The following is a 25,687-nucleotide window of genomic DNA, read 5'->3' as shown; positions in this document are numbered from 1 at the left end:
TCTGTATTGCACAAGGATTTTTACTTAATAGTGAAAATAGCAGCTTGTTCTTTCAAACTCCTGATATAACTAGGTAATATTGTTGTAATCCTCATTTTCTGTATGTCTGAAATAAGAATCATTGCTGAAGTAAAGTTATTTGAATTTACCTTCTGCCATATTTCCAAAGTGTTTAAACATTATATTCAAGTTTTTGTTTTCGGGAAGTGATTCTACTTCATATATGGCTGCTTGTGCATTATGTGAATGATTCAGTTGTGTTTCTGCATGTGTAATTAGTCTCAATTAACTCTGTTGGTTTGAGTGTTGTAAGACTTTCCATGCTGGTTGTCGACTGTTACCCAGTTAAATTGTTTCTATTACTAGGTTTTTTGTAGTTTGTAATTTATATTATATGCATTGTGTTGTCATCATCATCATCATCATCGTTTAACGTCCGCTTTCCATGCTAGCATGGGTTGGACGATTTGACTGAGGACTGGTGAAACCGGATGGCAACACCAGGCTCCAGTCTGATTTGGCAGAGTTTCTACAGCTGGATGCCCTTCCTAACGCCAACCACTCAGAGAGTGTAGTGGGTGCTTTGTGTGTACTTTTGTGTATGATGTTACTCTTGCTTCTAACAAGCCTGAAATAAGCATGATGGTCTGAGTTCATGGACAACATTGAGATAAAAGTCCTTTCTATGCATTTGCAGGATCCCCCAGTTAGACAAGTTACAGATGCTGTGCACATAATAGTGGTAGATTAAAAAAACAAAACAAGTAAATAGCAACAACTCTTCCACCACCAATACATCCAGACACAATATCATTCCCACAGTTGGCACCCCTCAGAATTAACAATATTACAAGGATGATTACAACTTTAAACAAAAAAATTGAAATTATGCAAAATAATGCAATTTAATGCACATAATTATAACAGTATAAATTTTATGAAACATACATAACTGACTTCTCATTTACACTTATAAAGACACATGCATATATGCATACATATATAATGTGCATACAGGCATGACCATATAAATACATATGCACATGCGAGTGTGTGTGTAAAGATAAGTATTGGTGAAAAACATACCAATCTTATTATTGCTAAAAGCCAACACGCATGCATAATGAAAAACCTGAAAAACTGACAAGCCACAAGCCACTTGACAGAACAGGAAGATAACAGCATTAACAGCAATTACAGCAAATATATGTGTGTGTGTGTGTGTGTGTGTGTGTGTGTGTGTGTGTGTGTGTGTGTGTGTGTGTGTGTGTGTGTGTGTGTGTGTGTGTGTGTGTGTGTATGTATATATAGTCATACATATTGTTTATATATTGCATATTTGCGCACACGCACACACACACACACACATACACACATATATATATATATATTGTAAATATGAATATATGTATATATGCATGTATATATATGTGTGTATGTATATATATATACATGTGTGTGTGTGTGTGTGTGTGTGTGTATGTATATATATATATATATATATATGTATATGTATATATGTATATGTATATATGTCTGTGTATATGTATATATGTCTGTGTGTGTGTATATGTCTGTGTGTGTATATGTATATACATGTGTATATGTGAGTCTGAATGTGTGTATATATGTATATATAACTATGTGTGTATATATATATATATATATATGGATATATATCTGTATGCATTTGTATATATGTATATTTGTATGTATGTGTACGTGTATATATGAATATATATTTGTATGTGTGCGTATATATCATCATCATCGTTTAGCGTCCGCTTTCCATGCTAGCATGGGTTGGACGATTTGACTGAGGACTGGTGAAACCAGATGGCTACACCAGTCTCCAATCTGATTTGGCAGAGTTTCTACAGCTGGATGCCCTTCCTAACGCCAACCACTCAGAGAGTGTAGTGGGTGCTTTTACGTGTCACCCGCACGATGGTCAGTCAGGCGGTACTGGCAATGGCCATGCTCAAAATGGTGCATTTCATGTGCCACTCGCACAAGAGCCAGTCCAGGGGCACTGGCAACGATCTCGCTCGAAAATCCCACGAAGGTCAGCCAGGCGGCACTGGCAACGGTCACGCTCAAAACGGTGCATGTCATGTGTCACCCGCACAAGAGCCAGTCCAGGGGCACCGGCAACGATCTCGCTCGAAAAATTTCAGGTATCACCCGCACAAGAGCCAGCCCAGGGGCACTGGCAACGATATCGCTCGAAAATCCTACGACGGCCCCGCACAAGAGCCAGTCCAGGTGAACTGGCAACGATCTTGCTCGAAAATCCTACAACGGCCCCGCACAAGAGCCAGTCCAGGGGCACTGGCAACGATCTTGCTCGAAAATCCTACGACGGCCCCACACAAGAGCCAGTCCAGGGGCACTGGCAACGATCTTGATTGTGCATGTATATATATGTGTGTATATATGTATATGTATCTGTGTGTGTATACTCACACACACACACACACACATGTATCTATGTGTTATAATTACATTAGTCCGAAGAAATAAAGAAATTGTTATATGCATGTACAGAAAGTCTTCAAATTTTCCTAGAAAATGAAATGAAATAACCTAAGATATTTATGTTATTATGTTTAAGAATGTTTTGTTAGATGTGCGCACATATACTCTTTCATATATACATGTCAAATAGATTTATATATATATATATTTATATATATATATATATATATATGTGTGTGTGTGTATATATATATATGTGTGTGTATATATATATATATATACATATATATATGTTTGTATGAATATCTGTGTATTATTTTTCTTTTCTTATTAGTATTTTATATTCCTATTTTATTTTATATTATTATTTCATTTTTGTTATGTTATTTTATTATATTGTTTTTAACCACCAACTTAATACTACACACTGAATTATGGCAAGGTATGGACGGATTCCGGAGTACCGAGGAAATTATATATAAATATAGCAAATTAAGAATTCTACGAGGTATAGTACAATGCAAAATACCAAACGGAACCTCACCTCTTATATCTCATCTTTCTTCCTCCTTTAACGCCTATGTGATATAATTCTTGGGAGAGAATACATTTGCGGCTGAAGATAGCTTTATATTGTCAATTATACACTGATGTAACAACTATAAAGCTTGAAACACGTGTACCGCAGAATCCTTTGTGTTTTTGTTTTTATTTTTGCATTTACAATTTATTCATTCACCTCAACCACGAGCTGGCATACACTGGTGCTTACAATTGTCAAGTATTACCTCTAACATTTACTATATATATATATATATATATATATATATATATATGTATATATATATAGTTTACACCCACACAGGCATACACATTCATTCATTTATGCATACATTCACATATATATGTATACATATATGCACACATGCATATGTATATGTCTAGGCTGAGGTTGTTTGATACGAAAAAGAGTAGAACCTTTCTGCTAATTAGATTTAATTATATTTCATAACTATGCTCAGGCTATTCTATAGCCTGTGGCTATTTAAAAATAATTAACTTTTCTTCTCTTGTATTTTGCCTCCTCCCCTTCCCTCTTCCTACTCTTCTTTCCTCTTGCTCCTCATCCACCTGTTGTTGTTGTTGTTTGGCCTTTCACTCTTGAAGTATATAAGGTACTGATCTTTTTCTTTTTAAATACATTATAAAAATAGATCGGCAGTATCTTTTCAGCAGCGGTCAAAATGCTTTGCAGCCATTAGGTAATCTAAGTTCAAATCCTCCCAGGATCAGTTGATTTGAGGCTATACTAGAATACGTTTGTTCAAAGTGTCACACAGTGGGACTGAACTTGAAACCATGTTGTTGGGCAGCTAAGTTCTTACCACATAGCCACATCTGTGCCTATCCATCCCTTATCCCAAAATTCTGTTGTCTGCCATAGATTTGTAGGTAGCAGTAGCGAGTGGTATTGACTGGAACTTACTTATCCACAACTTAACCAGAGGGTAATAATCTATAACTGCTTATGATTGCTCTGGTTATGCTTTAGTCTGCTCTATAGTATTGGTTTCATTGGCACAAGACTTACAATTTCAGGAGAGAGTGGGGGGGGGGGGGCTAGTCAATTACATCAACCTCAATATTCAACTAGTTCTAACTTTGATGGTATGCTGCCAACTTTATGTAGCAGTTCCATGAAAGGGAACAATGCTTTCAAAGAGGAGATAAGGATGCAGAAGATGTGTCATGGCCAACTGGAAACGGTGTTTCCTAGGGCTAAATAGCAGTAGCATTCTTCCCTTTCATGGGACTACCTCATTAAGTTGGCAACATACCATCACTTTATCATGCTGTTACTGTATAAATCTCTGAGATTTAGAAATGTAATATTTCTAGTACTAACTTAATCGATTCCAAAAGGATGGAAAGCAAAGTCGGCCTCAGTGGAATTTCAACTCAGAATTTAGAGATGGACAAAATGCTGTTATGCATTTTGCACAGTGTGCTGACATTTCTGTCAGTCTACTTGATGATATTAAACAAATGAAAGTTTGGAAACCTCAATTCCTGAAGATATCCATTGAGTAAGAAAATCTATGCCAAGTTTATTCATCTGATGAATTAGCGAAGAAAAATAAAACTGCATTCATTAACTAATGCTGTATTGTAAAGTTATATGAGGTAACTTTTCACAAGAATTCAATGAATTTGGCAAATGTTGAATGACAAGTCTTTTTTTTTTTCTTTTGCACTTCTCTTTTGAACTTAATTATTAAAGGAAGTTTCTGTTTTTTGGGTCGAGTTTCCTTGTTCAAGTTTTATAATTTTCATGCTTTTGCTTTTCAACAAAGTAAATTCTTGTCAGCTCTGATGTTTTTATACATGATCACTCCCCAGCCATTACTGAATACTTCATGGTATTTTTACTATTTAGAAGTGATTATTGTTGTTGTACAATTTAGTTTATTGACAAAGCTATCTATTTGTGTCAAAGTTTTTGTTTACATACACACAAAAAGAAAAAAAAAACACCCACATCTGTTTTCAACTCAAGATATTTGTAATACGTGTTATCAATGAGAGCAAACATGACTATTTAACTGTATATGTATTTAGCTGTGTATGTATATTTATTTTACTACAAGTAGTAGTAGTTATTGGTGGCCAGTGATTGGAGAAGTAGTATTTTATATAGATGTACATAGCTCTACATAGCTAGCACAAACAATGAAGAGAATAACCAATGTTGAAGCCAATATAATGGAAATATATTTCAGTTTGAGAAATTTAGGATAAATTTACTTCTCACTCCAACCTTCTTAATGGATATTAGTCTTCAGGTGCAGAAAGACATGCTGACAATACTATTTACCGTAAGTAGTAAGGTGGATTTTTCAGTTTGAAGTATATTTGCTTAATAATGAACTAATGCGTGTGTGTGTGTGTGTGTGTGTGTGTGTGTGTGTGTGTGTGTGTGTGTGTGTGTGTGTGTGTGTGTGTATTTATATACATCATTTAATTGGAAAAGACCAATGAGTTGCTCAACAGTTACTCTGACTTTCTAATTATATGTGCTTCTTCATCGTGTTGTGACTTGGAGATAAACTCTATCTGGGGATGGAGTAAATCATCCTCTTCCTATGAATATTTAGACTTTGCTACATGTATTGAGTACACCTTCTGTTTGTCGTTTGTGTGTATGAAAGAGTACTGAAAAGTTCCTGGGTTTAAGGGTATCATGAAAGGCCTGGCTGGAGGCCCAACCTTCAGAGTTCTTTTACAGGGCTTAGAAAAACTGAGGGACCACTGCAATAAGTGTGTGAATCTGAGAGGGGAATATGCTGGATAAAATCATAATTAACTGATCCTTCTATATTTTCCATTACCTAAAGCTAGAAACCTTTCAGTACCCACTCGTGTGTGTGTGTGTGTGTGTGTGTGTGTGTATATATATACACACACACACACACACACACATACGTACATAAATAACTGTACATATATGTGTATATTTATATATGTAATTTGATAAACCAGCTTTGTATGTAATGTGGTGATAGTAACTGAGCATTACATAGACATGTGTGCCCTTCATATAATTCTCAGGTAGTTTCAGCATGACAGAAGGTGTAAAAAGGTTGTACTTCTTGGGTTTTAGTATATGTAGTATGGCTGAATGATTAGGAAATTTGCTTTGCAAGTACGAGTTCTCTGGGTTCAATCCCAGTGCATGGCAACTTGAGCAAATGTTATTTTTTTTGGACCAGATTGTTATGGACCAGATTGGTCCATACCTTGTAAATAAAATTGGGCAGATAGAAGCTGCATAGTAGCCCATAGGATGGATACACACACACACATGTATAAAATGTAGTTTACAAATATATTATTTATTTAGCTATATTTATTTTAGTGTGTGTGTGTGTGTGTTGTTTATTCAATGAACCTGGTCGACGTTACCTTGCGTACTTCCGGCTGGGAGATGTGGATAAGTGCTTGTCTATACCTTCCCCACCTGCAAATTTGTGACTTTTGTGGTGATGGAAACATTTACATGCATTTATTTAGTTGTATTCGTATTTATTTATTTATCTATATTATATTTATTAACTATTTTTCATATATTTTACTAGATATAGTTATTAGATTGTCACCATTCCATGAGTGGGTGACACCATTTTGAAGTGCTTAGCAACATTTCATCTGTCTACATTCTGAAGTAAAATTTCGACTTTGCTTTTAATTCTTTTGGGGTCGATTAAATAAGTACCAGTTGAGTAATGGGGTTGGTATAATTGACTTGACACCTTTCCCAAAATTACTGGCCTTGTACCAAAATTCGAAACCAATATTGAATAGGTATGAGTTTTAACTATCTATAATAATCCTTTCTGCTATAGACACAAGTCCTGAGATTGGGGGAGGGGGATAATCGATTACATCAACCTCAGTACGCAACTGGTACTTAATTTATCAACCCTGAAAAGATGAAAGGCAAAGTTGACCTTGGCGGAATTTGAACTCAGAACATAGTGGCAGACGAAATACCAATAAGCATTTCATCTAGTGTGCTAACGATTCTGCCAGCTCGCCGCCTTTAACTATCTATAATAATTAACATGAAATTCTGTCTGTCCATCTGTCCAGGACCCCAGTATCTCAATCTACATTTGCTCTACATAAATGATCCCAGAATTGAAAGTCTGCCCTTCATTTGGTTCTTGAATGTCCAGCATTGGGATCAGGTCTGGATGAGGATTTGTTGTTAACAGTTGAAAATTCAAATTTCAAAAGAACTCCAAAAGTTTGTGAACTTACAAGTTTTTCATTTAAATTGAATTTTTAAAATAATACCATGTTGGTAGGGTACCAACAAATGCTTTATTATTATTGCTCTCTTTAGTTTTGGGCTGCAACCCCAATTAGCCCTCCATAGGAGCTAGCCTAAAAGTTTGCATGGAGTGCGTCTTTTAAGCTAGTTTGGCATAAAAGGCAACTATCTCCAGACACACACTCATGTACTTATAAATGTATATTTAATAAGCACATGACTACTTATAAATACAGCACCTACACAGTTTCTGCCTATCAAATTTCACTTGGAAGCTATTTATCAACTCAAGGCTAAAGCAAAAGACACTTGCCCAAGAGGCAATGCAATGAGCATGTGGTTGCACTACAAATTTTTGATTCTATAACTATTCCTGAAATGTGTTATTCTGTATTTTCTGTGCTTTTTAGGGTTTGATGAGTTTACAAGTTCTGATTTTCAGGAAATAGTTCAACACCTTAATTCATTATTCTAACACTTAAATGTACAAATTGCATTCAGATGTAATTGTTCACGATAAAGTGAGGGTGACAGCTTTATCTCCTGTACTTGGTGCTTTGACTAAGGATTTTCCTGGGCCAATACAAGAGCCTCAACAGACATTTACCTTACTTGAAATAGTTGCCTATCATGATAGCCTATTACACTGAAATTACATTCTACCATCTTCAAAAAGAAGGACTTTAAGGTTCATCTGTTCTTAGTCGCACAGTGCTTGAAAAAGACAAGATAGGCTGGTTACAGGTAGAACTTTGTTGATCACAGGTCTGTTGGTCACAACTAACAAGGGCTAAATAACAATGGCTAAGGATTATAATGAGCCAACAAAAGTAACCCTTAGGTTATCATTTAACTTGCTAGAAATAGAAGTCAGTTTTCTTTCAAACTCTTCTTTCAGTTTTCATAATGGTTGAGTGTGTTAGATAATTCAGTCTTGGATATATGACATAATATTCTACAACATACATTTTATGGTAATAAGGAAATTTTTCTTAGTGATGTAGTAGGGTTAGCTTTGTGGGTCTCATAACTGTCACTACATCAGTTATAATGGTGAGGATTCTAGTTGATTCTAGTTGATGTTAGAATCTATAGATCATACTTTCTTCCAGAGTTGATAAATAAAGCATTTGTTTAGGATTGTACATTGGCAGAATCATTAGAGCGACTAACATCATAAAGCTCCTTATCATAGGATGGGATGCCGTCATGAGGTTTGTTGTGGTTCTATGCAATCTGTAGTCAAATCCCACTTCCTTTGTTGCTTGGCTTAATATTACCACCTAAACTTTGGGAATTTTTTGTGGAGTATCCTCTGTTGTAAGCATTTAAGCCTTATCTCTCATTTGTGCCACCAGTCTTGGTGGTTTTGTACAGAGTTATAGGTGCTGTTCATCTCCTGTTTGAGCAATAAAAAATACTCTGCATTTGGGAAAAATTTTGTTTACTACCAAACTTGAAACTACTTCTTGATCAAATCTCAAGAAAACAATGCTCATAAGAGAAAAACTGTTTAGGCTTTCAGATAAAAGCAGTAATTTAATAAATTGTATAACTATGAATTTGTAAAATGTCATTCATTATTTATATTAAAACAAGAGTACAGTCATGTTTTTAGGCACTTGAAATTTACATTTCAAAAAAAGGTTCTATCACTCAACTCAGCATGGTTATTTGATCAGCTAGAGATAAATCATATTTCTTATAAACCTTACTTTGCCATCTTAAGAAAAGGAGGACTCATTAAATAGTGCAGACTTTGATGTATTGTCTGAGGATATAAGATGGGTTGCTCATAAATAGAGCATGTTGATCATAGGTCTGACTTGGCATAAGCAAATTTAATGTGGTGCTAAATAACATACAAATAATGGACAGTGCAATGGTACACCATGCACCAATTGCAACCCTATACTGCTTACAATTAAGCATAGCATATCAGTCTGTGCAGTATAAATCCTCAACTAAGCACAGATGTGGCATATCAAGAGCTGTGGATTTGTAGATCATACTTAGTCATTTAGCTATCTACTTACATGGCGATTGGTCTATTTGTTGAAGGCTAACTGGGGGCTATATGACTACAGAAAGAACAACAATGATGACAGCAAGTAAAAATTATAACTTAATGTTAAAGGCTATATTTGATTCTTTCAGATTTATATTTAATTAATTTTAATTAATTTACATTCTGAAATTTCCTTGAACAGAATCAATCATGAAGATATTGATTTTTGTTTTGTTATTGCTCTAAGTTAATTTTAATTAACTAAAATTTATTGGCTAACTACATCAAAAATGTTGGCGACACTTTATTATGAAATTGTATTCTTTGTACTCAGTACTTGAATGTTCTCGTGCTGTATATTATCTTGATGTTGTTACTGTTTAGCTTCAGGTTCTAACTGAGTAAGCCGACCTGTGGTGAAAGGCTTTCTAGCTGTAACCATCCTGTCGTTTTGTATTTCTAGGATCACATTCTTCAGTGTCCTTCTTCTGTAAGGGCAATGTGAATTTAGGGAACTTGATTATTATTTCTAGCTGGTTGATCAAACTGAAATTCAAAGCCATAAATCTAGTGCAATTCAAAGGAGATATGGATGTGGAAGGGTTAACATTTGCTGATACTGATCAACACCAATCTCTTATTTGTATTATATTTCCTATTTCAAATACTCCATCGGAGAAACTTCGAAAGAATTAATTTGTAGACTATCAAATTATGAATATTTCACTCCATACTTAGTTTTTAATGCTTTGTCCATTTAATGTCTTGTGCTGTTACATATTTAAGACTGCATATATTACTACTACTACTATTACTACTACTACTACTACTACTACTACTACTACTACTACTACTACTACTACTACTACTACTACTACTACTACTACTACTACTACTACTAATAATAATAATAATAATAAGCTTTTCTACTCTAGGCACAAGTGCCCGAAATTTTTAGGGAAGGGGCCAGTTGATTAGATCAGCCTCAGTGTGCAACTGATATTTCATTTATCAACCCCCGATAGGATGAAAGGCAAAATTGACCTCAGTGGAATTTGAACTCAGAACATAAAGACAGAAGAAATACCGCTAAGCATTTCACTCGGCATGCTAATGATTCTGCCAGCTTGCCACCTTAAATAATAATAATGATAATAATGATAGTGTGTCTGATTTAGGCACAAGGCCAGCAATTTTGAGGGGAGGGGGGTGGTCCTTACCATTGACCTCAGTACTTGACTAGTACTATATTTTATATCAAGCCTGAAGAGATGAAAGGCAAAGTTGACCTTGACAGGATTTGAACTTCAGAGGTCAAAAGCAAAGGCACTTGTTCTGACATCTGCCAGATTTTCAAACAAGTTTGTGTGTGTAGATGTGTATGTATTGAGGGTGATTATAAATCCTTGTACAACAGTAAACCTTAAATGTCTATCAGTGTTATATTGAAAGTTAAACTATTTGTTTACTACTTTGTTTAATGATCGTAAGTACAGCTTTTCAACGGAAAGCTTTAGTGCCCTATCACATGCATATGAAAAAGGGCTTTAATTAACTCTTTTAATACTAGCTAGCCTGAACCCTTCTTTTTGTTCCATGAAAGAAAGACTCAGTTTTAAATTGTTCATATTTAAATAATGAAAACAACTCTCCATAATTTTGAATAAAATCCTTTTATTTAACTACATTCCCAACACTAACTTAATAATGAAAATTTAGTTATTTTAGTAAATTCTTCCAAATTCTTGATTATATTCAAAATTAATTAAAAAATATAATGGCTGTGTATTTGTGTAGGAGGTTTTGTTGTGGAATGGTTAATGTCCTGAAGGTTTTATAATCATTTTATTCTTTTGAGTTTGGTGCACAACACGACTCTGTAGCGAGAAAGTTTGCTTACCAACTCTTTGTAGTTTCAAATTCACTTCTGCTGCGCAGGATTTGGGGCATGTGTGTTCTGCTATAGCTGTGCCTAAGCATATCATCATCATCATCATCGTTTAACGTCCGCTTTCCATGCTAGCATGGGTTGGACGATTTGACTGAGGACTGGTGAACCAGGTTGCTGCACCAGGCTCCAATCTGATCTGGCAGAGTTTCTACAGCTGGATGCCCTTCCTAACGCCAACCACTCCGAGAGTGTAGTGGGTGCTTTTACGTGCCACCGGCATGAAGGCCAGTCAGGTGGTACTGGCAATGGCCATGCTCAAAATGGTGTATTTTACGTGCCACCTGCACAGGAGCCAGTCCAGCGGCACTGGCAATGATCTCGCTCAAATGTCTTTACATGTGCCACCGGCACAAGTGCCAGGAAGGCGATGCTGGGCACAAGATATAAATTCACACAATTTGAAAAGATGGTGTTTTTGTTTACATCCTGTAATTCAGTGGTTCAACAAACAGAAATCACTAAGTGCCGGACTTTATAAGTAGAATTGGAGCTATTATAATCAACTAAAGCCCTTGAGGCAGAGCTTGAGTATGACCACAGTTCAATGACCAACACAAAGAGTCAAGAAAGGCCAACACAAGCAAAAGAGCCATTATAATCGACTGTATTGTATTCTTGAGCAAAACAATGTATTTCACATTGCCCTACTCCACTCAAATGGCAAAAATGAATTATTCTGTAATGGATTGGCATCCTGTCAAGGTGTGTGTGTGTGTGTGTGGGAATATATACTCTACAGAATCTGGGAAACCAGCCTTATGAGCCTACATCTTGGGAAGGACCTTTAACCCTTTTGATTATACTATATGTATATAGATGCAAGCATGACTGTAGCTTGCTTACCAACCACATGGTCCCAGGTTCAGTACCACTGTGTGACACCGTGGGCAAGTGTCTTCTACTATAATCTCGGGCTGACCAAAGCCTTGTGAGTGGATTTGGTAGACAGAAACTGAAAAAGGCCTGTTGTATATATATATATATATATATATATATATATATATATATATATATATATATATATATGTATATATATATATATATATATATATGTGTGTGTGTGTTTGTGTGTCTGTGTTTGTTCCCCCACCATTGCTTGACAACCAATGTTGGTTGTTTACATCCCTGTAACGTAGCAGTTCGGCAAAAGAGACTGATAGAATAAGTAGTAGGCTTACAAAGAATAAATCCTGGGGTTGATTTGTTCAAGTAAAGGTGGTGCTCCAGCATGGTCACAGTCAAATGACTGAAACAAGTAAAAGAATAAAGATATATATATATATATATATAGGAAAATGAAAAATAATAATAGGGCAGAATGCTAAACTGGAAGCATATTTTAATAAAGATTTCTAACCGGCTTTCATTGCGAAGCAAATTTTCAAGAAGAGGGAGAATGAAAATGTTTTTTTTACAAAGAAGTACAAAATGAAGAAAATAATATATAAAAAAATAAATATACCAATACATTATATTGTCTTTGAGCTTTTGAAGTTCAATGGTAATTCATGTATATAATGGTTGGAAAAATAAGGATGCATGAGAATTGAGAGTTGTGTTAGGTTTAAAAAAAGGGTTAAAAGTTTGTGTTAAGCAGGAAGTGTGGTGTCAAAACAGGAAGTGTGTGTAAGGGGAGACAAATGTTTTTAGTTGGAGTTATGAATTCTTTTTCAACAGGAAGTTTATGTCTGTTCCTAGAGAAATAAGGTCACTGAGGGGTATGTGTGTTAAGAAATGGTTGGAATTTCACGTGCGGTTAACACAACCCCACTATTTACTGACTTACACACACATATATATATATATATATATATATATATATATATGTATATACATGTATGTATATATATGTATATATATATATGTGTGTGTGTGTTTATGTGTACTCTTGTTTGGACATCACTTGATGGTTGTAAATGAGCATTATTGTCATACAAGCAAGGCTGTTCATTTTCAGTCTTCCATGAAACAAAAAAACCCCAAAAAACAAAGACATGTGTAGCTATGGGAAAATAACTTGCTTGGAAACAGGTGAGGGTTGGCTACAGGTAGGGTATCTGACTAGAAGATCTGCGTCAATAAATTCCATCTGGCCAATGCAGGCATGGAAAAGTGGACTTTAAATGATGAGGCTATCCCAAACTTCTGCACATTTTTCACCTACCAGTTTCACTTGTGCAAACTATTAGTCAGCCTGAGACTGTAATAGCCTCTGTCCTAAGATGCTACACAGCAATAACAAAAAGGAAAGGTTCATGTATGACTCGCTAGTACATTGTGTGTACACGAAGTCTACATTTCACATTGTTTATAAACAAAGCAACCTATTATTACCTTCTCCCATTCTCTACACATTTAGCTTGTTGCTTACTCTACTACATTGATTACTGTAACATTGCTATGTGTGTATATTTTATTTGTATTAGTGTGTATATATTTATTTATGTATGTATGCCTTTCTGTGCATGTGGTGGTGGTGTAAAACTTAACACATCTTTATAATGTCCTTATACAAAGTTTAGCTCAGATCCATTCACACAGTTGTGTTCTATTCTACCTACATTGTGATTTCTTCAACCATCTCTTTTTTTTTTCTTACAAAGAAATAAAAAAATACTCACATACAGATCATGCATGAATGCTTATTGTTCTTGGAAAGTCTTCCTGCATCTTGGTTCTATTCTACTGAGCATTAATTACTATCACTTGAGATTTCAATATTGGACAGAGAACACCTAAAATAACTACTGCGAAATAGATTGATTAAAGAAACATTATCCGAAGCTTCATTCATTATTGCTTTTATTTAATTAATTTTTTTTTTCTCATCTATATATTTTTTGTTTTATTTTTATTGAATTTTCCGTCTAGATGTGTGCGTGTGTGTATGTGTGCATGTATATATATATATATATATATATATTTCTTTTCCTCTTTTGGTTTCTGTCTCATTTCCTTGCAATTTTTCTTTGGTTTTGGCATCTTTTACATTCTTTATTTTGATTCGTTATTGATTGTCTCTAGGTTATGTGTAATATTTATTCCAATGTGAAATGCTACCTCTTTTGGAAGCCTCAATCTGCTGAAAAATAACTGCTAAACCCTGCTTAAAGTCATACCCCACTGTCTCAAATTGTTGGACACACTGGATTATGTGGTCCTAGGTACACAATCACAGAGAATAAAATAACCATCTATGTATCCTATTTAATGCATATGCCCTGCTGACAGGCACATTAATGCAGTTTTTGTCTGAGATAATATTTCTTATGGAGATACTGTATTAAAAACTCAGTACATATTAGAGGGAGATGAAAATTCTTCTCAGCAGTGTCCAGTGAGAATACAAGATACATTTCAGCCTTGTTAGGTCTTTTCAGTGATGTGTAGTGACTGCCAGCTACATGCCTAGATGAGATTTGTCACATCTGATTTAGGAAACAGTGAATAAAGCATTCACTGGTATTGTGAACAGCTGCTGAGCTGAATAAATAATCTGGTGTATGTTAATGAAACAGTTTATCTCAGATGAAAACTGCAGTAACTTTCCTGTCAGCAGTGATTTTTTTTTTTTTTACATTAAGTATGACACAGAGATGGCTATTTTAATGTAATACCACTTCAGTTGCATATACCAGAAATAAAACATTTTGTTCTATCTCAAACTGTATATGTCCTACTTTTAGGAAAAATATACCATTTCCATGCATGAATAAAAGGCAGCTAAAAGGATAGCCCACAGGAAAAGAATTTAACCATAAAATACTGCTTCAGAAAGGAAATCATGATGAGTACAATCACTTGCATAGCTGGGGTAGGGGCAGTCCGCCCCAGGCGGCACTTTTTGGTCTGCTGTAGGTAATGTTTTTTTGTGGGGTCTTGGGGCAACAAACAGAAGGGCTGCCCTGGGTGGCACACACTAACTATTCTAGTGAGTACAATACAAAATGAGGAAGACTGTTATAGGTCCTACAAAGCTAATTCCTGCCTTACAAAGGAAAATAGCCAAAAATATTTGTTTTGTTGCTTTCTCAAACAGAGAATTTATCCTGAATTACCAGATTTCTCTTTTCCCCTGCTGTATATGAATTCATCCAAATTGATGAATTTCCTTGTGTCATTGTTACTAGCATAGGCCACTACAAGTTTCCTCTGACATTTAAAAAAAAAATTTATTAGACTGAATAAAACACTGGATGCTCTTTTCATTAATGGTTAAGACTGAGAATGATCTTTCAAACCCAAATTGAATACACCTGTTGTTGCATGTCAAGAGTCTGGTTATTATATTGAGATACAGTTTATTACTAGCTAAGATTCACTAATGTTTCAAAGCTGCTTTCAACCTAAACAGCAACAAAAATTCTTGAGACTGGAACCATGAATATTGCATCAGAATATTTCTCAGGTGTCATGTTAACAATCAAGATAACTGACTAACGTTTCACTAAAATGATTTCATTTTCTTTTATCTTAGCAGCAGACTTGCTGTGGTAATATTCTTAAATTAGCTCTGAACAGCTTCAGTTACTTCTGCCTTATTAGCATAATTTTGCTACAGAAAAATTAAATTAGAAATCACTAATTCTATTTTAAACTCATTTCTTTGTTGTCTGAGTAGATCTTTAAAAATAAAATTTTATCATTTTTATTGATATATTGATGATGTTTTCTGCTGTGAAGATGAAGTGTCAAAATTCAGAGTAGTTTATTTTTTCAGTGCTGCTGCAGCCAGCATATAATACAGATCACACAGAAGCTACTAGAGCTTTCTTCTAAAAACTATCAGTTATAGCTGTTTGTTCAATATGTAATCTTATAGCTAAGTGTAGGCTATCATAATAATAATTATTAATCAGTTAAAATTATAACTGCAATTATAGCTACAATCTAACAAAAAAAAAAAAAAAGAAAGATTACCCACCGCTATTGTGGAATATACTCTTGTAGATTGACAGAGAAATGGAAGCAAACTGCTTATACATGGTAATCAAAGACAAAGGATTATATGATCTCTGATAGATATTTTGATCCTTGCAAGCATTTCTCTGAAGAAAGTCAAAGAGCTATAAAAATTCAAGAAATAGAAGTAAGATGTTAAGCATGAGAGTAAGAAGGATGAGGAAGAGGAAGAGGAGGAGGATGATGATGATGATCATCATTTAATGTCCGCCTTCCATGTTGGTATGGGTGGGAACAGTAGTATTAGTATGATGAGCAAAATTCTAAACTCTACTAGATATCTTCCTACCCTTTCTCCCCCCACTCTCTCTCTCACACAGTTTAAAAGAACTTTAGTAGGCATAGCACACATTCTGCTTAATAATTTCAACGTAAGCACAAAACTCTTAAAGTACATATCATACAAATAATTTCTTTCAGTAAATTAACACTACACAACATGTTCTCTACAAAATTAACAAGTTGGAAACTTGAAAATCCTTACTGTAGCATATGTTAGAGTTTAAGTATTTCTACTTTTATTTCTAAAATTTTATTCCAATTTAAAAACTTCCCTATAAAAAAAAAAAAAAAAAAAAAAAGGTTGTAAGATTCTGGAACCAATATTTTTGTTAAATACTATTTCATTATATCTCACATTTGTAGGTGGCAAACTGGCAGAATCTTTAGCACACTGGAGGAAAATGCTTAGCTGCATTTCATCCATCTTCACATTCTGAGTTCAAATTCTGCCAAGGTTGACTTTGCCTTTTACCTTTTTGTGGGGGGGGGGGGTTTGATAAAATTAGTACCAGTTGAACACTGGGGTCTGTGTAATCAGCCAAACACCTCCTATGAACTTGCTGGCTTTGTGCCAAAATTTGAAACCAATATATCCCACGTATATTCTTTTACATTTGCGTCCCTCCCTGTCAGCTGACTTCAACACACATACACACATCTCTATTAACTTACAACCAGCTACAAACTAATTACTCAATCACATGGCTGAGTGCCTTGATCTTTTGTTATAGTCATTAAATGATCAGAAAATCTTTAAATGACTCACAAATTCAAATAACTCAAATTCTTAGAATTTTCGTTTTGTACTAATTTAAAAAAAGATTCTATTAAGAAATATGTTACATTTTATAATCAACTGTCCTGATAAATTATTTAGTATTTCAGTGCATCTCACTTTATATTTCATGCTCCTACCATTACTACTACTTCTTTAATAGAATGGTTTTTATTTCCCTGATTCATCATAATTGTCAGTTCTCCCTCCTACTGTATTTGCAATGACAGCTATTTTCTGATTATTTACAACTTGTTTACATCTACATAGTAAAATCTGTGTTAAGTATGGCAGTCATATTTTCTTGCTTATTTTTTTTCTTACAGTACAGAAAAACAATCTTCTATGAGTGTTAGACTCATTAATTTAACCCTCCTTTTCCAACCAACAAACAACACCTTAGGCAAGTATCTTCCACTAGATTCAAAACCTATTAGTTGAAACTGCAGAAATCTTGTTATATGTATAATTGATGAAACTTAACAGGCTTCACAGTTGAGACTAAAACAAAAGTTAGGACTATGATCTTGTTTAACTCCAGGCCAGCTTAGATTGAGTTGATGTTCCAGCTTTGTTCATCTCATTTTCTCTTAGACAGTCTCTCTTGAACTACATTTTTATTATCCAATGTGTTAATTTTTAAGATAGTAGGTTTTAGTATTAAGGAATTTTGGCTATGATTTCTAGCAAGTTAAACAGCCTCATAAAAACTTTGTCACTAGTTTGTAAGGAGTTTTCTTTTTGTGTGTGTTTGGAGGAATTTATTGGACTAAAGTTAGGATAATCTGGATAGAACATATCTTATCAATGACACCTCTAGTATGAGATATTGCTAGATTTTACAAAATAAACCAGTGTCAGGAAGAGCATCCAACCATAGAAACCATACTAAAACAGGCACTGCAGCTCATCACAGTCATTTTATTCACTGGATTCTGTCAGAACTGTATAACCTAAGCTAACATGGAAGATAGATATATTAAATAGATGATAATGTTGATGATCATGTTAATGGTGAAGTAACCTTGTGTGTCATGAGAAGAAAATTGAAATGTTTAAAGGCAGGGACATCATCAAAGTGTTTGAAGGGTTACTTTATGGTTACAGGTATAAGGAAGGTGTAAAGGAGAAGACCCGGTAGTATTGTTGTTACACACAAAAGCATCTTAGACTACATTCAAAAAAAGGCCTTTTAACTGAAAGGTAAAGATCTCTTCATTGATCTACACCAACCACCAAGCTTTTACTACTGACAAGAAGAGTTAACCTCTTGTGAGTACCTTTGCCAAAATCTTTAACTCTGTGTTTAGTTGAGTAGTGGGTCTCTTATTGTTAACTACATATACCTTGTACAGGCTTGTCTTAGCAATGTCACCACTTCTCAGTTCTATCCAGGTCTAGAAATATCCTCTTTACCTGGAGATTTACCCCTTTTCAGAACGGTGCCACTTCACCAATCTGGAATGATTGCATGAAACGGAAATCTTGTAGTAATTCAAAAGGAGGGATTATAAATGGTTTATTTGGAGTAGTTGTTTTCTCAGGAATTCACTTTATGCCACAACCTCTCATAATGGCATTTCCGTATCCCACTTCATATAACTTTTCTTACAATGATAGCCAAAGTTTCTATATTCTAAATATCAGAAAAATTTGTTCACAGTGAGGAGCAATATTTAGGGTGAAAACATTGATCGTGTGACCATATCAATGTTCACTTTTCCATGCTTGTATGGGTCAGACAGTTTATTGAGGCAGATTTTCTATGGCCAGAAACCCTTCCTATGGCCAACCTTCATTTGTTCCTAAGAAAGGTAATATTTACCTATGGCTACACATGTTTTTCCATGATATTGGAAATGGCTTACTTGGCTTGTGTGACAGTATTGCTCATTTATAACTACTATACACGAGTGTACAACGAATGTCTTTCAGTTTCTCTGTCAGTTCCATTCATAAATCTTTGTTTGACCTGGGGCTGTAGTGGAAGACACATGTCTAAGATGTGTGGCTGGGAAGCAAACTTCTTCACTGCACAGCAATGCTCATGATCATATATAGAATGTTATTTTATATTTTAAAAAGTAAAGTTTATTCAGCTCCAAGCATCATCAACAATAATACATGGAGCTTTTATTGTTATATTGTTTAGCTATAGTTCTTCACTACTTGAGGACATCCATGATTAAGTTGGTCTATTTTTACTTCCTTTTTTTTTTGTCTTGGACAAGTGTCTTCTACAACAGCCTCAGCCCAACCTTGTGAGTGAATTTGGTGGACAGAAACTGAAAGAAGCTCATTGTATGGAGGGATGGATGGATGCATGCATATGTGTGTATGTCTTTTTGTCACACACCACCATTTGACAACCAGTGTTGGTGTGTTTACATTCCTATAACTTAGTAGTTTGGAAAAAGATACTGATATAATTAGTACTAGGCTTTAAAAAAAAAAGTATTAACATTGATTCATTTGACTAAAAATTCTTCAAGTATTGCCACATAGCAAAGCTGCATCTAATGACTGAAAAAAGTAAAGGTAAAGGAAAAAATGTGTATCAAGTGCTAAAGATAGTTGGGTGAGTTTTAAGGGAGATTTGGTTGCTATTTTCATTTTAGCAGATGTCTAGTGACCTTACAAAAATTTCTTTATTTGTTCTTTTGTTTTGTTATTGTTGTTTTGTTCTGTGTGTAATTGTATTTGCGTCAAATGGAATCTTCAGGTTACATTGAGATAATCTCCGGTTAGTGAAACGTCTTTCAGAAATCTTTTTTAATGCCAGTCATGTGTATTAAGCTTGAACACATTGAATAGTATAAAAATATCTTATCACACTTGAAGTAATTGCATATTTGGAATTTTATAAAGTAATTATTTTTCTAAATATAGTTTTATATCAAAAAAAGAGTATTATGTTTTGATAATTTATATCTTCAAAAAAAGAAAAAAAAAAAATGAAATGAAAGATGTTTTTTTCCTCAATTCAGTATATTAGTTTCATAGAAAATATTACAACTTGAGAAAAGTTTTTATTGTTATTTAGCCTCAGAGAAAAAAAAAAAAAGAAAAACACAAAAAACTATGATTAAGGGCATTTAATTTAATCTGCATTTATCTTAGACTACATAGTTCAATATATTTCCTTCTTTTCTTTTTAAAAAAAAAAAGCGAGTAGGTAGGGCATGATTTAAGAGAAATTTGGCTGTTATTTTTAGCAGGTAAAATAACTATGTAGAGGCTTCCTTCTTACATTGGTCAAAATAGTTTTTCTTAACATTAAAAATGGATATTGCCAATATGCCAGAATGACAGAAATTCTAATATTTTAGGGAAAGGAAATTCTTTATAGAACTTTTTATCAAATAAATTGACCCTAGTATTTATTTTAAGTATTTTCATTTTCCAGGGCTCTTTTACTGAACTGCTAGGTTATGGGACATAAACAAACCACCGTTGGTTTCCAACTGATATTGGGGGATAAACACAGGTACAAAGACATATACCTGATATGTGAGAGAAAAAGAGAGAGTGAGAGAGATCATATTTTGACATTTCAGCCAATATATCACACCTGCGTCTTTGGCAAAGAATTAAAAGTGCATCATATAAATATATTTGATGGGCTTCCACACAATTTCTATCTACCAAATTCATTCACAAGACTTTGATTGACTTGGTGCTGTGCAGTGGGACTGAACCCAAAACCATATGGGTGCAAAGTGAACTTCATAATGACACAGCTATGCCTGGGTAACATCTTATCAAAATAGTCTCAGAAAAAAAATCTCTGTCTGAGATATATAGTAGATGGACCCCCTGTGGTCATGAATGACCATGGGGTTGCACTTAGAAAGTTCCCCTCCAAGGCACAATTCCAGATAAGGTTGTTTACGGAAGATCAGCAGTTGCTCATGCATACCAGCCTCTCCTCTCCACACCACCAATGTTATCCAAGGGAAAGGCAAAGGTGGATACAACTTGGCCCCAGTGATGTCACAACTCATTTCTGCAGCTTGAGTGAATTGGAGCAATGTGAAATAAAGTGTCTTGCTCAAGAACACAGCACACAGCCTGGTCCAGGAATCAAATTCTTTTACCTCATGATTGTTAGCCCAACACTCTAACCATTGAGCCATGTGCCTTCAGGTGATATATAGCAAAAGTGGGTGTTAACACACCTATAGTGACCCGTGATGTTTTATTCAGTTAAAATTACATATGTAATGAGAATGTATCATTGACTTAATGACTAATTCTAGGAAAGGCAGAATTAGTCTTTAAGTCAATGACAAGAAAAGCAAGGAGACAACAGTGGAATTTAAATTGATTTATATTGTCTCGTTACATTCTTTAACCTGTCTTAATCTTTGTTAATGCTTCTGATACCAATCCACTTAAAACTGTCTTTTGTTCTCAGAAACAAATTTTCCCCCTGTTTTAATGTGATCCAACTTAAAACCTTACATTAAAATTTTTTATGTTAATTTATGTTCTAAACACCAGACTAATAATGACAAAGTTATTTTACTAAGTTCTTCATTATTTTCAAAATTAATTGAAACAAAGGCAATATATTCTAATATGAATGTGGTAATGACAAAGTTAATATTCTATTACTATTGAGCAATAATAGACAACGGTGCACCACATGAATACACTAACATAAAAGTAGTTGATTGCTATTGACAATTTGCATTTTCTTCATTATCATCATCATCATCCTCCTCATCATCGCCATCATCTTGTATGTGAGAGACAAAGAGAGAGTGAGAGAGATCATATTTTGACATTTCAGCCAATATATCACTCCAATGTCTTTGGCAAAGAATTAAAAGTGTATCTTTTATTATGGTGGCTTTGTTATATTTCTTTATCTTCTCCTTGTTTCAGTCGTTGGACTGTGGCCATGCTGGGGCACTGCCTTGAAAGGTTTTAATAGAACAAATCAACCCTGGTACTTGTTTTTCTTTTCTTTTTTTTTAAGCATAGTATTTATGCTGTTGGTCTCATTTGCTGAAGCACTGAATTAAGGAGATATAAACAAACCAACACTGGTTGTCAAGCAGTAATGGGAGAGTGTGACACAGACACGAACACACACACACAAACACAACACACGCACGCACATATGCACACATGCATGCGCACACGCATGTACACACACACACACACACACACACACACTAGTCTTCTCAATTTTTACCTCTGCAATTCATTCACAAGTCATTGAGTGGTCTGGAGCTAAAGTAAGAGACAGCGGTCCAAGGTGCTGCACAGTGGGGAAGTTACACGATTCAAAACGACCTAATTAATTATGCAACCATGCCTGCACTTATAAACAGGTTATTTTAATTTATTCAACCACAATCCCAAATATCAAATGGTGATAAGAATTGTATAAACATTGTTTCTTCCAAATTTCAACACCCATTTCTCCATAATCATTGTTATTTTATATTTTTAGCATTCATATTTGTGAAACAGTGATTTTGTTACTCATACTTGTATCAGCTTGCTTCTCCAAACTAAATAGTACAAAGTAATATCCATCTAAATTTAGCCTGACACTGAAACTTATGCTAGGAGGGTTGTTTTGGTAGTTTGAAATGAGTATCAAAATGACTGGTTTCGCTGTGTTTTACAGGTCATAAAGTATCACTTACCTCTACTTCCCAAGATGTTATAAAATAATGGGAGCAGTTACTTTATTAAAATGTAAAGTAAACTGTGCCAGGCATGAGAGGAAATATGGATATGATACTATATTGGCACTAGTAACTATTATCAGTAACTATTATTACTTGTACCATTATGTGAATGAGTTGTGGAATTGTGCTGACCTGGGGTTGGGAGGGCATGTCATTGATGAGGTTATGAATGGTGATGAAAGGACTTTGACAAACCCTGATTGGTTGATTGACTAAATGATTAAGCAAACTATGTTTTAGTTAACTGGTTAAATGTTAGCATATTGATTAATAATAATAATAATAATAATAATAATAAAAGAAGTGAAATAGAATTTGTGTGAAATTATTGGCATAATGACCCACCCAAGATACAACAAAATCTGTTTCAATGCAAGTTCATATCAAGACTTGTAAACCAAATACAAAAATGAAATATTTAATCAGTAACATTCTGCTATTTTATCTTAGCATCTTGGGAAGAAAAGTGAATGGTTTGATACTAATCTAAATGATTCCATATAATTCATTTATTCAATACCAACATAGTGTTGGTACTCTAAAGTTTCAGGAATACATCTATTACCAGTTCTACAAAAAGCTAAGGGGTTCATATTGCCTTGTGGCCACTGTTTAGTTTGTGCCTATGAGTAGTGCTGGTACCACAGTGAAATGCACCCAGTTCACTCTATGAAGTAATAGGCAAAAAGAATGGTGATGATGTAGGGTTCAGAATAAAATAATAAATAAATGCGGCTTTTAAAGCCTAGCCAGGCTCATGGGCCCCCGGTTTCCTGGTTTCAATGGCGTATGTGTCCCCCAGCTGGACGGGACGCCAGTCTATCACAGGATTACTCATTTTTGCCAGCTGAGTGGACTGGAGTAACGTGAAATGAACTGTTTTGCTCAAGAACACAATGCGTTGCCCAGTCCAGGAATCAAAACCACAATCTTACGATCATGATACTTACACCCTAACCACTAAGCCACGTGCTTCCACAGGGTTCAGAATACCATTTACTTAATCATCTTAATGATATGACAATCTTTTGAGTATTGGTACCATGATAAAACGTACCCAGTACAGTCTGTAAAATGGTCTGTGATAGGAAAGACATTTGGCTATAGAAAACAAAACAAAAGTGAAACATTTGTTTCACAAAAGCAAAACATAAATGCAGTCTTTTCATCCATCTTGCAGGGCTGAAGCTCCAGTTAAGAACTGGCTCGGGTTATGACAGCTTGTTCATTTGTAGCACAGAAAATAGATACAAAATAATGGGGTGTGTTTGTGTATAATATATGTCTTTTATCTTCTTTTACGTGTTTCAGTCGTTAGACTGTGGCCATGCTAGAGCAAGGCCTTGAATTTTTAGCCAAATGAATTAACCTCAGAACTAAATTTTTTTTGCTAAACCAAGTACTTATTCTATTGATATCTTTTGCAAAACCTCTAAGTTATAGTGATGTAAACACACCAGCACCAGTTGTCAAGCGATGGTGGGGCACAAACATAAGCACAAAGACACACAGACATATATATATATATATATATATATATATATATATATATATATATATATAAATATATATGTTATGGGCTTCTTCGAGATTCCATATAACAAATCCACTCAGAAGGCTTTGGTCGACCCCCAAGGCTATAGTAGAAGACACTTACCCAAGGTGCCATGCAGTGAGACCGAACCTAGAACCATGTGGTTAGGAGGCAAGCTTCTTACCACACACACACATACACACACACATGAGAGTGAGAGAAATGATTTTGTATGTACATGTAGGTAACTGGACCATTGATTCTTTTGTTGGCTAATTTAGGAATATAACATTAGTAAGCAGTAATATACTGAGGATAATGTTCGCATTGATCATAGATGTTTTGTGCTGACATCAATAACTCAATAAAGGTTAATTGAAAGGTGATTTTTCTATCAAAGAAAATTTAGTCGGACAACTACATATGCAAACAATTTATGAGCTGCTATTATCAGGAGACTTTCTGTAGTGGAGCAGTCTAAATGGAAGTTTTTCTTTCTTCTATAACAATTCATTACAAATAATTTTCTATGAAATACTGTTCTATTCAGAAATATTAATTTTCTCTTCTTTAGAAACTTGAAATATTTCTCATATCACTTATCATGCTATGTATGCTGATATCATTATATTATAAATGTTTCTGAGGAAATTCTTTGAAATACTTGTCACCTAAAATCATATAAAAAGTACTCACGAAACACACGCATGCACGCACGCACGCACGCACAAACACACACACACACACACACACACACACACACACACACACACACACACTTTCTCTCTCTCTCTCTCTCTCTCTCTCTCTCTCTCTCATGCTCTCACACTTGACTTTTCTCTCTTTCCTGCTCTCTCTCACCCTCTTGCTTTCTGTTTCTCTCGCTCTACCCCCTGCCTTTCTCTGTGTATTTGCCTGTCTGTCTGCCTGTCTCTCTCTCTCTCTCTCTCTCACTCTCTCACTTCTCTTTACATATATCTAACTCAGTCTGAGTCTCTTCCCTTCTCTACTTGTCTCTGATCTACCTCTCTCTCTCTATTTTAATATCCAGTTAGTGAAGGAAGAGAAAGAGAAACAGTCTTCAGACCAGATTAAATATCTGAAGTATATTACATAAAAGTAAATTATTTGAAGCATTTTCTTCTTTTTTTTCTC

At 34.7% G+C, this 25,687-nt stretch overlaps 1 protein-coding gene across 33 annotated transcripts in view; it reads left to right on the top strand.

The window, feature by feature from the left end:
- Positions 1-25,687, top strand: part of LOC106879466 (uncharacterized) — a 281,512-nt gene that overhangs the window by 48,115 nt on the left and 207,710 nt on the right. The window contains exon 1 of one of the 33 annotated variants that reach the window (XM_089360011.1): positions 5,043-5,354. The exons of 28 other annotated variants lie outside the window; for them this stretch is intronic. The gene's annotated coding sequence lies outside the window, so the exon portion shown is untranslated. Of the gene's footprint in view, positions 1-5,042; positions 5,355-25,687 lie in introns of those variants that run through there. 4 more of the 33 variants (XM_052971401.2, XM_089359938.1, XM_089359955.1 and 1 more) reach the window with 4 other exon arrangements.

This window comes from Octopus bimaculoides, chromosome 1 (genome assembly GCF_046866305.1).
Source record: "Octopus bimaculoides isolate indiv1 chromosome 1, ASM4686630v1, whole genome shotgun sequence".
Lineage (NCBI taxonomy): Eukaryota > Metazoa > Mollusca > Cephalopoda > Octopoda > Octopodidae > Octopus > Octopus bimaculoides.
The sequence above is the reverse complement of the archived record's forward strand: the minus strand, read 5'-3'. Positions and strand labels throughout refer to the sequence as shown.